This window comes from Artibeus jamaicensis, unplaced genomic scaffold (assembly GCF_021234435.1).
Source record: "Artibeus jamaicensis isolate MK-2021 breed Jamaican fruit bat unplaced genomic scaffold, CSHL_Jam_final contig_685, whole genome shotgun sequence".
In the NCBI taxonomy this organism is placed as follows: domain Eukaryota; kingdom Metazoa; phylum Chordata; class Mammalia; order Chiroptera; family Phyllostomidae; genus Artibeus; species Artibeus jamaicensis.
The window spans coordinates 875463-888176 of NW_026521924.1; the positions used below are offsets into that span (position 1 = coordinate 875463).

At 38.9% G+C, this 12714-nt stretch overlaps 1 protein-coding gene across 1 annotated transcript in view; it reads right to left on the reverse strand.

Moving 5' to 3' along the window:
- MACROD2 (mono-ADP ribosylhydrolase 2) overlaps positions 1 to 12714 on the reverse strand; it is a 2162759-nt gene that overhangs the window by 205484 nt on the left and 1944561 nt on the right. The gene's annotated exons all lie outside the window — the stretch shown is intronic.

The following is a 12714-nucleotide window of genomic DNA, read 5'->3' on the forward strand; positions in this document are numbered from 1 at the left end:
TGAAGTCACTTGCTCATAGCTTGACATACTCAGAAATGCAACAGAAATAAAATACAATTAATTGAGTTATATGAGGCCAATAGAATTTTAATCTGGTAAGTGTTATGGAGTAATTAAATACCACCTCAAAAGTAAAATGTGTGCACAGCCCCTTTCTCTGCTTTGAGAGAGTTTCTTCATGTAAGGAGTTTCTTTGAGACATGCAGAGGGTAATATGGTAAGCAGAGGAGAGAGATGGCATGTGGGCAGTAACACACGTATATCTGATATTGAATCAGTGACTCAATTTTGTGTCTTGAAACAAATACCCCATTTAGCTCCTTTATTATAACAATGTAAAATAAGTTAAAAATTACTCAATCTATCAAACTACAACTGGTAATTGAACAGAACATCAAGTGAGGCATTTCTCATGACAGTAAGGAATGGAAGTGGGATGTGCACCTGGCCCTCTGCTTTCCCAGACTATGGGGTATAGATTCATGCTAGCCCAGTCCAAAGTTCCCAGTAGGGGAGAAGGTGTACAGGATTGGGAGCAGGGAGGGTGGGCCAGGACATAAGAAATCATCAGGGTTCCCTGATGGAAACTCAGAGATGTGGCTCCCTGATCCCAAGTTTGGACCTGTGCTAGATACACTGCTCCTGGACACTCGCTGGACTTCTGTGGCATTATCACCACAGACCATAAAGTCCCTGCAACTTCCCACATAGGATGGATGTAAGAGAAAGCACCTGGCCTTCCAAAATGGAAGGACTGGTGTGCAAATGTCCATTATTTCTTTTCCTTGCATTCACTTGAGTTTCTGGTGTCCAGTCCTAAAAGCATATCATTAATATTTTCTTCAAATGCAAAAACTGCCACCATCAACTTCTTAGGTGAACTATAGATTTAGTTGCATAAATAATTAACTATCTGTGCAATACTAAATGCTAGCCTCTACTCTTCTTATGGTACATTTATGGCCTGTGGCTAAAAATAAAAATTACAATGTTGAGCAATAGAAATGAGTTCCAGAAATATATCTACTCCATGATACTATTTATATAAGTTGTTAAATCATGAAGATACAATGGGTAGGGACTCATTCATAAGCATGAATATACAGAACCATACATAGGAATGTCACACATGAACTTCAGCATGATGATCTCTGGGAAGGGAGGGCAGATAGAGATGTGGACCAATAAGGCTCTAACTGAATAGTTCATGTTTATTTAGAAGGAAGAAATTTCAATAAATATTACAAATGGGTAATAGCTATTAACCATGGGGTTAAGTACCTGGTTATCATATCATTTTCTATGCCTTTTATATATTTAAAATACTTCGTAATTAAAAGTTCTATCTCTAAAAATAAGACTTGTGTTAGATATAACTCCAGCTGCACTGCAATACTTGTAGTTTCCAAACACCATAAGTATTCTCATTTTTGTGCCTATGATGGTTGACTTCTTCTCCAGGCTTCAAATGGTCAGATTTTTTCTAAAACCACCTAAATGAGATCAAGAGCAAAACAACAAAATTTGACTTGAAGCAGATCTAAGAAGACCAAGCTAGACAATCTCATTTATACTCATTCCCCCTATTTTTATGGTCATATAGTATAAATTTTAGAATTCTTTAAACATTCATGTAGTCTATATCTTTGTGTATGTGTGTACACTGTGAGTGTGTTTGTGTGAAGGGTTAATGATAATACTATTTACTGCTATTAAGTGTAATTTTAAACACCACGCAGACTAAATAGAGATTTTTAAATATTGTGAAGAATTATAATCTACTTCCAGAATTTTTGGCTTTGTTACCATGGAAATTATATGGTTCCAAAATTCAGCAGCCTGATTTATTTTCCCAGAGAGATGAATGATGAGGAAAAAAAGTACTTTTACTTTAAACTGATTGAGTGACCCATTTACTTGCTGTAGCCTTCAGAAATACCACTAAAAATAACTTGGAAGGAAAATGAATGCAAGAATTAACTTTATTTACCAAGTACTTGTTATGAGTGCACATGTGTATGTATTTATATGTGCATGAACAAACATGTTTTCTGTTGGTTAAGACTCATTTTTGGTTACAAGCTCTGTGTCCATAAACTTATCATGGGTATTGATCAGTGCTTGTGGTAGACAGTGTTTTCTAAGATGGTGTGCAGCAAGATGCCTGGTCCCTTAGGCTCCTCTTTAAATGTAATGCTAATACTCCTCTCATTGAGAGGTGGGATCTTTATTTCCTTCTCTTGAATCTGGAAGTGTCTTTAGCTCTGGCAAAAATGATATGTAACTTCTGAGTCCATGTCATAAAAAATGATGTGTTTTCTTCCTGGTCCTCTTTGAAGGTTCATTCTTGTACCCAGTCATCATGCCAGGATGAAGCAGATACCACCTGAAAATCCACATGTAGAAGTTCTAGCCAATAGCCTAGATGAAAGTGAGTAGCCTCTAGATGTTTTAAGCTCCTGGTTTTTGAGCTACCCCAGATGATGCCACATGGAGAGAGATAAGCTGTTCTTGCTGAATGCTGCCCAAACTGCAGATTTGTGAGTAAAACATAAAAATACATTCCTAGAAATCTGGTATTCTCTCAGCTTTTTCCTATTGTTATTTTTTTTGGTATTCTTTCTGTTTTAGCTATGTGACACTGGACTCCTGCTAAAAAGTTCAGACTGGATGAATCAAGTAGAAGCCAGAATGGGGTGACAAAAATGTATAAAAAGTCTAATTGCTACATGACCAAGAGACTGGAAATCTGATGTGTGCAAAGGAGGAAGGACCTGGGGGATCCATTCTAGTCCCAGATAAATTTCATGAGAATACATAAGAATGCCTAACAATTGAGCCTCAGGGCCATGTTTTTAATTTATCATTTATATTAGGCACTATGATAATTTTATAAGGTTTTAATGGTTTTATTAGGTTGTTCCTGAGAGACTATGTTTATTCATTAATTCATTAGATATTAACTGAGCGCCTTCAATTTGTTGGGCCTAACTCATGTGCCATTCTATCACAAGAAAGCTTGAACCCAGAATTGAGCAATTATTTTTCCCAAGGCCAAACAATTAATTAGTGTAAAAATCTCAGGCATCTCAACTTTACATGCAGCATTCCTCTGCGATATCACCCAGATCAAGACACACAGGACTGAGTTTCTACACCTGTCACCAGCTCTGTGACACTGAATAAGCCATCATCTCTCTGGGCCCCAGTGTTCATGCTGTTGTAAAGAAAGGATTGAATGGTATCCTATTTTTAATTTTTTTCAATTTCTGTTATAGTCTCTCTCTGTGGTGGTTTTTGTACACCATGAACATAGGTAATCTAAATGTCTCTGGGTTAGAGTTGGGCACAGAGAAACTTCCATGTGATTTGGAGGACAGAAGTGCAGCTGCGATCATTGCACCAGGCAGGTGGGTGTAGGACATCAGACTCTGGGCTGGTTATTCATGTGTTGCTCATCAGTTGACCTACAGTTCCCATAGCTACTGCTGGTCCTCCTGTCTCAGGTTGTTTGAGTCTCTGGCTGAGTAGACATACAGTTCTGATGTAAGGCCTCTAGCTCCTCTTCAGGAAATTGCAGTTTGGGGGTTCCACGCACTGAGAGACAGAAGCATTTGGCAGTTTGTCCCTATAGGTTCTAGTTTGCCTTCATGGCTTTTACTTTGTCCTTGTTCTTTTCAATTTTGCCTCTGTCTTTCCTTTTGACTGTCTCCTAACATGCCCTTTGACTACCTGCCCTGCTGGCATACTCCTGGCCTGATCAGATGCATAGAAAATGGCCTTTCGTAAACTTCTTTGCCATCTCCCTATCATGGGTCCTTATTATAAGCTATGTTCTGCTCAGCCAACCATCCACTGGACATTTACTTCCCCAGCTGTCCCACAATTTTATAAACTCTAATCTCTATAACAAATCCTTTATTCCATATCACCGACAAGGTTCAGCTTCCCTTGTTAAATTTTGACTGACATAATCTGTATCATTTAATGTCATATCATTGAAGATCATGTAGAGGAGCACAGTGAAGGGCAAAAAATAATAAGTGTTCCTTTTTGGAGGCAGTGTAACCTGTCAAGGCTACTCAAATTCCAATTGTTTCCTTCAAGATAAACTTTTGGTGGTTTTAGCCCATCTTTTTCATGAACTTCCTGAAAGTGTGCATCCATTCTTTTGTAGTTAAAGCAACTTTGTGTACCTAAAATTACTCACACTTCTTTTTTAGTAGACGAGTTGTCAGTAAACTCAAATGGGCCCACAGGCTAAAAAATAATTGCAAATAATGCAAAAGGCAAAATTAATATTTTTAGAATTAACTGTGTTAATATTATATCTTAAACTAGAACCTGGTGAAGAATTAAGTAGTGCTCATCATTATTCCAGCACATGGTATAGGTCCCAATGGATAATATGAACTGTGAATATATGCAGAGTATTATTTAAGGCAAACACACTTGACTAAAATGTAAGCATATGGCAGATATTTTTTAAGAGTGTTAAGTTCCAGAAGCAAAAGTTAACTTCTTTAAGAGATAGAATTTTCTTTATGTTTTCCAGAGGACCTGAGAGCAGAATTATAGAGGAGCCTGGCTGTTTTGCAAAGTAGAACAGAGCTATACAAAGGGCATGAGTCATTTATTGTTACCACCTGTCATCTTAACCAATGATACTCTGCAGAGTACAATGGCTTTTGAGCCCAGTACTGATGTTTTCATATAGGTGCTTATTAGTTTCACAATAGAAACAATGATAACACCTGTAAACTAAAATGTATTACAAGTTTAAAAAGCTTTTATAAAATGAAAAGACAATATTAAATCTTGGCAAGCATGTGGAGTAACAAAACTTTTATGTTCTGCTTTTGGAAGTAAAAGCCAATGCAATCATTTTGGAAAACTACATGGCAATATCTACTAAATTAGCTGAATTTGAACATAGTCTAAGACTACGGACAATTTTTCTCATAGGTTTACTCCCAGCAGAATGTGCATATGTGTTCCCCAAAAGTTACTCACCACAATGTTCATTGCAGCACTACTGTAATTTCCCCAAATCAGAAGCTACTTAAATCCCTAAAATGGCAGAATTGATAAATCAATTGTGATCTGTTCATACAACATGAGTTCAGGAAAAAAAAGAGTATACAGTGGTTGATTCCACTTCTATGAAGTTAAAGAACATTCGAGAAATAGGCAAAATCACCTGTGGTGTTAGAGTTAGAAGAGCAATTCCTGTGGGTAATAGCTGCCAGAAAGGGCCTAACAGTAATGCTGGGGATGCTGGGGCTTTGGTCTGGGTGCTAGTTCCATGGTTGTGTTCAGTTTGTGAAAATTTATCAAGCACTGTACTTAGGCTCTGGGTTCTTTTCTGTATGTTATACTTCAATAAGATTTTTTTAAAGGTTGAAAGTCTTCTGTAACAGTTGTCTTGGTCAACAACAAAAATCAATTTTCATTGACTTAGAAGTCCAAAAAGTCCTTTAAAGGTTGACCTTCTGAAGTCAATCTCTTCATATATTTCCACTGATGCCCACTGTAGCTCACCCACCAAGGTGTAAAGGAGTAAAGATATATTTCTTTCACCAGGAACTCCATTAATACACAGTTAGGGGTTTTCTGCCCCATATACATGATGACATAAGTTCTATTAATCTATTTTAGCATCGTATCCACTGCTCCTAAAGAGAGTGACACAGTGAAGCAGGTTTGGAATATCTGCACCCAACTACCTTTCTTTCACAGCTACCAATCCTAGGGCAGTTGATACAGCCAAGATACTACTGTATTCTGCAATACTGGGAGAATGCATGGATTCTCACAATTGTTATTTGCTTCCCCAACGGCAAATGAAAAACTTTCAAAGATCTAGAGCACATGCAAATAATGCTTTAATTAAGGACTGATGGAGGGCTACCCTCTGTAAGTGCAGCCTGATGGGCAACAGGGGTGAAGTCTCAGCTTTCCTGAAAGATAGAGCAACAGACTCATCAGTGCAGGCTTGGATACTGGCATTTCATGAAACAGTGGCTGCTGCTAGTTAGTGAATTAGATTTCAAGGTTTAAGTATCAAAGTTGTATAAATACACGTTTTGAGAGGGGTGGAAGAATAGCACCATTGGAGCTTGCTTGGTGATATGAGTAAATCAAGCTTGAATAGAGGAGCAAGGGGATAAGGTCATTAGTAATTAACCGAAGAACAAAAACAAAAAGTTGGGCTCCCCGGGTCTTAGCCTGTCCTCTCCAATCACATGAAGTAAAGGAGAGCAATCTGTCCTTTACCCAGTGTATTAGTTCTCTGTTGCTATATAGCAAATTACCACAAATTTAGTGGCTTAAACCAACAAAGTTTTATTATCTCATAGTTTTTGTTGGTGAGGTCCAGGCACAGCAGAGTCAAGTCCTCTCCTCAGTGTCCTAAAATCTGCAGTCGAGGTGTTAGCTGCACTGCAGTTTCCACCTGAGGCTTGGAGTCTTCTTCCAAGGTCATTTAGGTTGTCAGCAGAATCCAGTTCTTTTCAGTTGTAGAACTGAGATCCTCATTTTCTTTCTAGCTGTCAACAGGGATGCTTTTAACTCCTAGAGACCACCTGCAATTTCTTGCCAGGGGGCCCTGAAAGGCAGCTCAGGACATGGTCTTTTCTTTCTTCCAGGCCAGAAAGACTGTATCTCTATGATTTTCTCCATTTCCAACTTCTAGACTTCTGTTTCAGAGCCCACCTAATTAGGTCAGCCCACCAGGACACTCCCTTTTAATGAATTCAACTGATTAAATGCCTTAATTGCATCTAAAAAATCTCTTTTACCTAATTGTGCTTCTATCTCATCATATTCATAGGTGTCACCATACTCAAAAAGACAAGACTGGACAAGGTTTTCCTGAAAGGGGGTGGGCATCTGGAAGCATCTTAGACTTATATCTCACACAACCAATTATCTCTCTCATCTCAATGTAATGAGCTGCCCATAATCCAACCTGGACTTGACCATATACCAGCTCTGTGACCTAGATCAAGTCATCTAAACTTTCTAAGCCTCAGTCATCTCATCTTTAAGATGGAGGCACTGACCTTATGGGGGTTGGTGTATTAGTTTTCTATTGCTGTGTGACAAATTACCACAAACCTTGTGGCTTAAACCACCCATTTATTAGCTTGTGGTTCTGTAGCTCAAAGGTCTGGCGTGGTATAACTGGGTTGTCTGTGTAGGGCATCATAAGGGTAAAATCAGGTGTCAGCTGGACTCGATTCTTGTCTGGAGAGAAATCAACTGTGAAGTTCATTCTTCTTGTTGGCAGAATTTAGTTCTTTGAAGTTGCAGGACTGAGGTCTCCATTTCCTTGCTGGCTGCCACCTCAGAGTCACTCTCCATCCTTAGAGGCCACCTGCATTACTTCCCAGATGTCTGACTCCATCTTCAAGCCAGCAAAGGAATTTCAAATTCTCTTTTATTGTGAAAGAATTTCATCTCTGACTTCCTCCATATCTGACCTCTACATACAGATTTAAAGGACTCCTATGATTAGCTCAGGTCACCTGACAGTTTCTCTGTTTTAAGGTCAGCTGATTTGGGACCTTAATTACATCCGCAAAATCCCTTCACAGAAGTACCTGGGCTATTATTTGAATAACTTGGAAAAGGTGTATATACACCAGATGTAGGAAATCATTTGAGAATCTTAGAATCCTAGCTGCCACACCTGGATATAATGAGCACATGAGATATTTTATGTAAAGTGTTTGGCAAAAGGTTTGACATATAGTAAATGTTCCATAAACATTGGTTATGTATTTACGAAGTTATTATTCTTAAGGTACTCGAAATACCCAGTATGCTGCTGGCATATAGGTGTAATCGCTGTTCACTTGTTCACATGCTGAGTCCTTCAATTCTACTCTGATCTTTATAAAAGTCAAGGAAATATATAAGCCAGGGAACATTGGTAGCACTTTTTTTGACTGGTATGCTGAAAAGCCATTTCATCCCAATTACAACATTGCTGAGGAAGTCTGTCTTTATAAAAAACGCTTATAAAAATGGCCCATGTTATATACAAAGCATCTCCCTTTTTTTTGGGGGGGTGAGATCTAACTATATTATCCAATGAGAGAAAGGAGAAAAGAATAAACCAATAGTTGGACTGCAGCAATGGACAAGATTTCACAAGACCCTATGACAGTCTCTGTCCTGATATTTTAATTTCCTTGTCTAATGTCACCAAATATTATTATTTTGGTTCTTAAAGGTATTGAGTATGTTCAGATTACTGCACTTCACCACAGAAGCTAGTATTTAAATCTTCAAATTACAAAGTAGGAAAATTTTTCTCTCAATGTTCCCTGTGATGTTTGGATGAGTCGTATAGCATTTATAAACACTTAAAGGGCATTTTTTGCATTGTGTAATTGCTTCTGCATGCATAAATAGGATACTTTACTTTGCTGTGTTTTTTTTTCCAAACTTAGTTCATCTGTCATTTCTCTGTGGCAGCACAATTCCATCTCCTTGTTTGTTTTGACAAATTGCTCTTTTTGATATTCTTCAACTCTATAAGAAAAAAATGGCCATGTAGTCAAAGAACCAACAGTTATTTTGATTTGAGCTACAGGCTCATTTGTACAAGTTAATTTCCAAGCCTGTTTCATGTCAATCAAAATGGATAACCTTACAAATGCCACATCTGTTGCGGTTCTTGAAGCCCCATATGCTTAGAAGATACGCAGGCCCAAGCAAGGGTTTAGGAACTGTAGTTCTAAATGCTGGCATGGCACTTGTCACCAAAGAAATGATCCTGGGAGGTCCTGGGGAAAATGACAGTTAAAGGTAAAGAACAGATTCCCTTTTCAGAACTGAAGAGGATGCTGTGGTGTGCTATTTATGTCTGCCCTCTCCCTTCAGGACTAGGGAGTCATTCTTCCTATTGCAGTAGGTGCCAGTGGCTGGCAATTCTGAGGTGATCCTCTCAGAGGACTGTCCTCTGCTACAAATGGCATCTCACCTACGCTGACCAACCCTGCTTCCTGAAGAAAGTCAGCATCCAGTGACTGACTCATGCATCAGTCTGAAGCCTCAGACCCCTTTCCTCAATTAAATGAAACTCTGAAGGGCCATTGATTATGGGCTAGAATGTGCCTCACCCCAATTTATATATCGAAGTCCTAGCACTCAGTATTTCAGAATGTGACTGAATTTACTGTTAGGGTATTCAAAGAAGTAATTAAGTTAAAATGAGAATGAGCCCTAATCAATTATGACCATTGTATTCATAAGGAGGGGATATTAGAACACAGACATACATAAAGGGGCACCATGTGAGGACACGGGGAGAAGACAGTCATCTACAAGCCAAGGAAAGATACCTCAGAAGAAACCAACTCTGCCGACACCTTGATCTCAGACTTCTAGCCTCTAGAAGTGTGAGAAAATACTGTCTGTTATTGAAATTACCCAGTCTGTGGTACTTTGTATGACAAAACTAATATACCACCCCAGCTTCAGAGGTCCTGATGTGTTCGACTTCTCCCTCTTCCCAAACCTGCTTCCCTCATCCAACTCCTAGCTCCACAGGTATTGAGTTGATAAACCTCCAGCCTACAAATCTCCTTCTCAATCTGCTTCTCAGAAGACTTCATCTCTCATAACAACCTTCTGTTTTTGTCAATTAGAATTATTTTATTTTTTACATCCACTTTTCATATCATTTCCAATGATAACAATGGCAACAGTCAATCATGCATGAAGTGTGTCCAACAGCTAACTCTGCTTCCAGTTTTTTATGGAGAAGCAACCATATTCTGTGTTTAGGCTGACTAATGGTTAAGAGGCCAAGGCTCATTTTAAAGAAGCATTAAAAGCCAACACAAGCTTTAAATAAAGTGGCTGTAGACTTATTGGGACTAGGGCTCCACCTGACACTCACCATTGTGAGAAGATCCTCTCAATGTTCTTTGTGCTCTCTAGTCTAAGGATGAGAAACTGGGCCCAGTGGAAATGGTGTAATGACAGTCACTCCAAGTCATGGTAAGGTCTGTTTTAACACAGCTGAAGCCACCCTGAGCTGAAAAGAAATATATTTCTGTAGGTGTATTTCTTGTTTCTAATGGTAGGTACATCCTTTTTGTATAAGAGTAATGGATTTCCTTTTGTGTAAGAGGTCCATTCCTAAGACAGATTTTAACAAATCCTTAACAAAGAAGTGAGTCTGTAGATGGAGGTGTGATAGGCACTGTGGTACCTTGTCCATTTCCCTTCTTGTCTTAGTAGTAGAAGCCAGAGAACGACCATGCATCTGCATTTCTTTTCCTGAAGGATCTTTGTACTAGGAGATTCTGATCAAGTGTCTAGTAAGCTGGGAATTTGGAGAATTACTGTCTCTTCCTTAGAAGCTCTCAACCAAAGACAACTCCTGGAAGGAGGTGATGTTTATCACCCTTGAGTGAATTCTCCAGGGAGAAGAAATTCTGATTGCTCGAGGTGGTAACTTGATTGCATGCTCCACGTTGACCTTAACCCTACTTCACCCACAAATAATCTACAAGCACTCTAATCCTTGTCTCAGGGTCTGCTAGTGAAGAAACCAAATTAAGAGATGAGAAGAAAATTGGTCAAATATCAACTTACTCTCACAGTATGCAGCCTATCAAAAGTTAACTTAATATAATTCAGTTTCTAACTCAGATATGCTATAGACCCCCTTTCCTACATTTTGCACGGTGCCCTCAGCACCCTTAAACTGAGAAGACAGTGTCAGAAATTGGCCTTTGACTCAAATTTCTCCACAGTCTAGTCTGTGACATGCAATTACCCTGCCAAAGATGAAGCTGTTGTTTCTAAAGCACTCATGCAGGGCTCATGGCTACCTGGTGAACCCAGCTGCAACACCTTATTGTATTTTTGTACTCCTCTTTCCGAGAATGAGAATGTTCTGTTTCCTTTTTCTTCTATTTGATTAAGAACATCTGCAGGGGTGGTCAGCTACAAAAGTTAATAATTATTCTATTTCTTTGTCTCGGTGATTAAAAATTTCAAGGAAGAATTGTCATTCATTGCTGCTTATGAGGTTGCCCATGGAGGATAGTGCTTTATAAAGCCAACGAACCACAATCTTTAAAAAAATGCTATCATCAAAAGAAATAAAAATCTCTTCCCCAAATGGAAATGCTGTGCCAGGTCACAAGGTGGCTCTGAAGCCTGGTCATGATGCCGGATAGAATGGGGGCCACCTCATAACCGTCTGTCCAGAGCCTTCTCATTTTCTCAACAGTTCCATTAGCATCTGAAACTCATGCAGACACTGATTACTGTTCAAAGGAAGCTTATTAATATCTCAAGAGCATGTTGTGAGGACAAAAGCTGTTTTCTCAAGCTGGTGTTCTTCCCACTCCAGCAAGCAAGAATTTTTTTGTTGTTGTTCAAAAGGCAAACCCAAAGAGAATAATTACTCTAAAGTAATTTTCCATAGGTTCATGCATCATACAATAAGAAGTAGCAAACCAGAATGAGTCTATCCAAAGTTCCCTCAGGGCTGGGTGGTGACAGCAGAATTGTGTGTATATATATGTGCTACATGCATAGGTGGGTGTTGTTGTGGAATGCACAAAAGTGAGGAGAGAGAGAAAAGAGTGTTGAATCTATGTTGCTCCTTGCAATCACCCTCCATCCTGTTCATCTCCTCTAGAATGTACTGTCTGCTCTAAGCCATGGATAGTTCCTTTGTATTTTTCTCAGCTTGTACCTATTTCCTGTCAACTCCCTCTAAACGCCCCATAAAGGAACATGTGCTCAACTAGATAGACAAAAGGCCCTTGTAAGAGACACCACCTCTTACTTTAGTCCCGTTTCCACCCAGCAATTGATGTAGCCAGCAGAAGTCCTCACTTGTACTTGTCTGCTGGACTGGTAAGTAGGGTTTGAATGACCCGATGATCACACTCTCTGACACAGGGTCCACCAAAAGAAATACAATATGTGAAAAAGGTAGAAGCATTGGTCTCTGCCTCTCTAGACTTTATTCTCTCTGTGACTCTCTGTGGCACGCCCATCCTCCACACCATCTTTTAAACCACATTGCCATCGCCCTGATAGATAAATAGGCTGGTTCCCACTTTATATTTTTAAAATCAAACTCACAACTTTTAGTGGTTTTATATAAGTTTTTTCCCAATATTTATCAGAGAATACCCCTGAGTTGTTAAATCTCCTTTGGAGACATGCAATGCTGTCTAACACATTCCTAAAAAACTTCATGTGTCACACGGTTCCCAGTTTAATGGACTGTATTAAATGTTTATGCTTGTATATACATAAAACAACCTTTCTCCTCCCAATGTTTACTGATTCTCCAGGAAGGTGGGCTCTGCTTTACAATTAGTTTCAAGTCCCCTGTGGCACACTCTTCCACACTCCCCATGGGGATGGAATGCCCCCTCCCAGCAAACATTACTTAGTAACATGGAGAGTGTGCTTTGTATATTGGTACATTTAAATGAATAGGTAGGTAGGTAGGTAGGTAGGTAGATAGATAGATAGATAGATAGATAGATAGATAGATAGATAGATAGATAGATATTGCTAAACATAAAGACATTTGAACTTCCAAAAGTATTATTCTTCATATACTAAAATCTTATAAGGTATAATTCAGTCTTCTAAACTCTACATTTTAAAACCAAATGAATTATAAATATCAAAATCTTCCCAGGGAAGGAAAGAAGAAAGAAA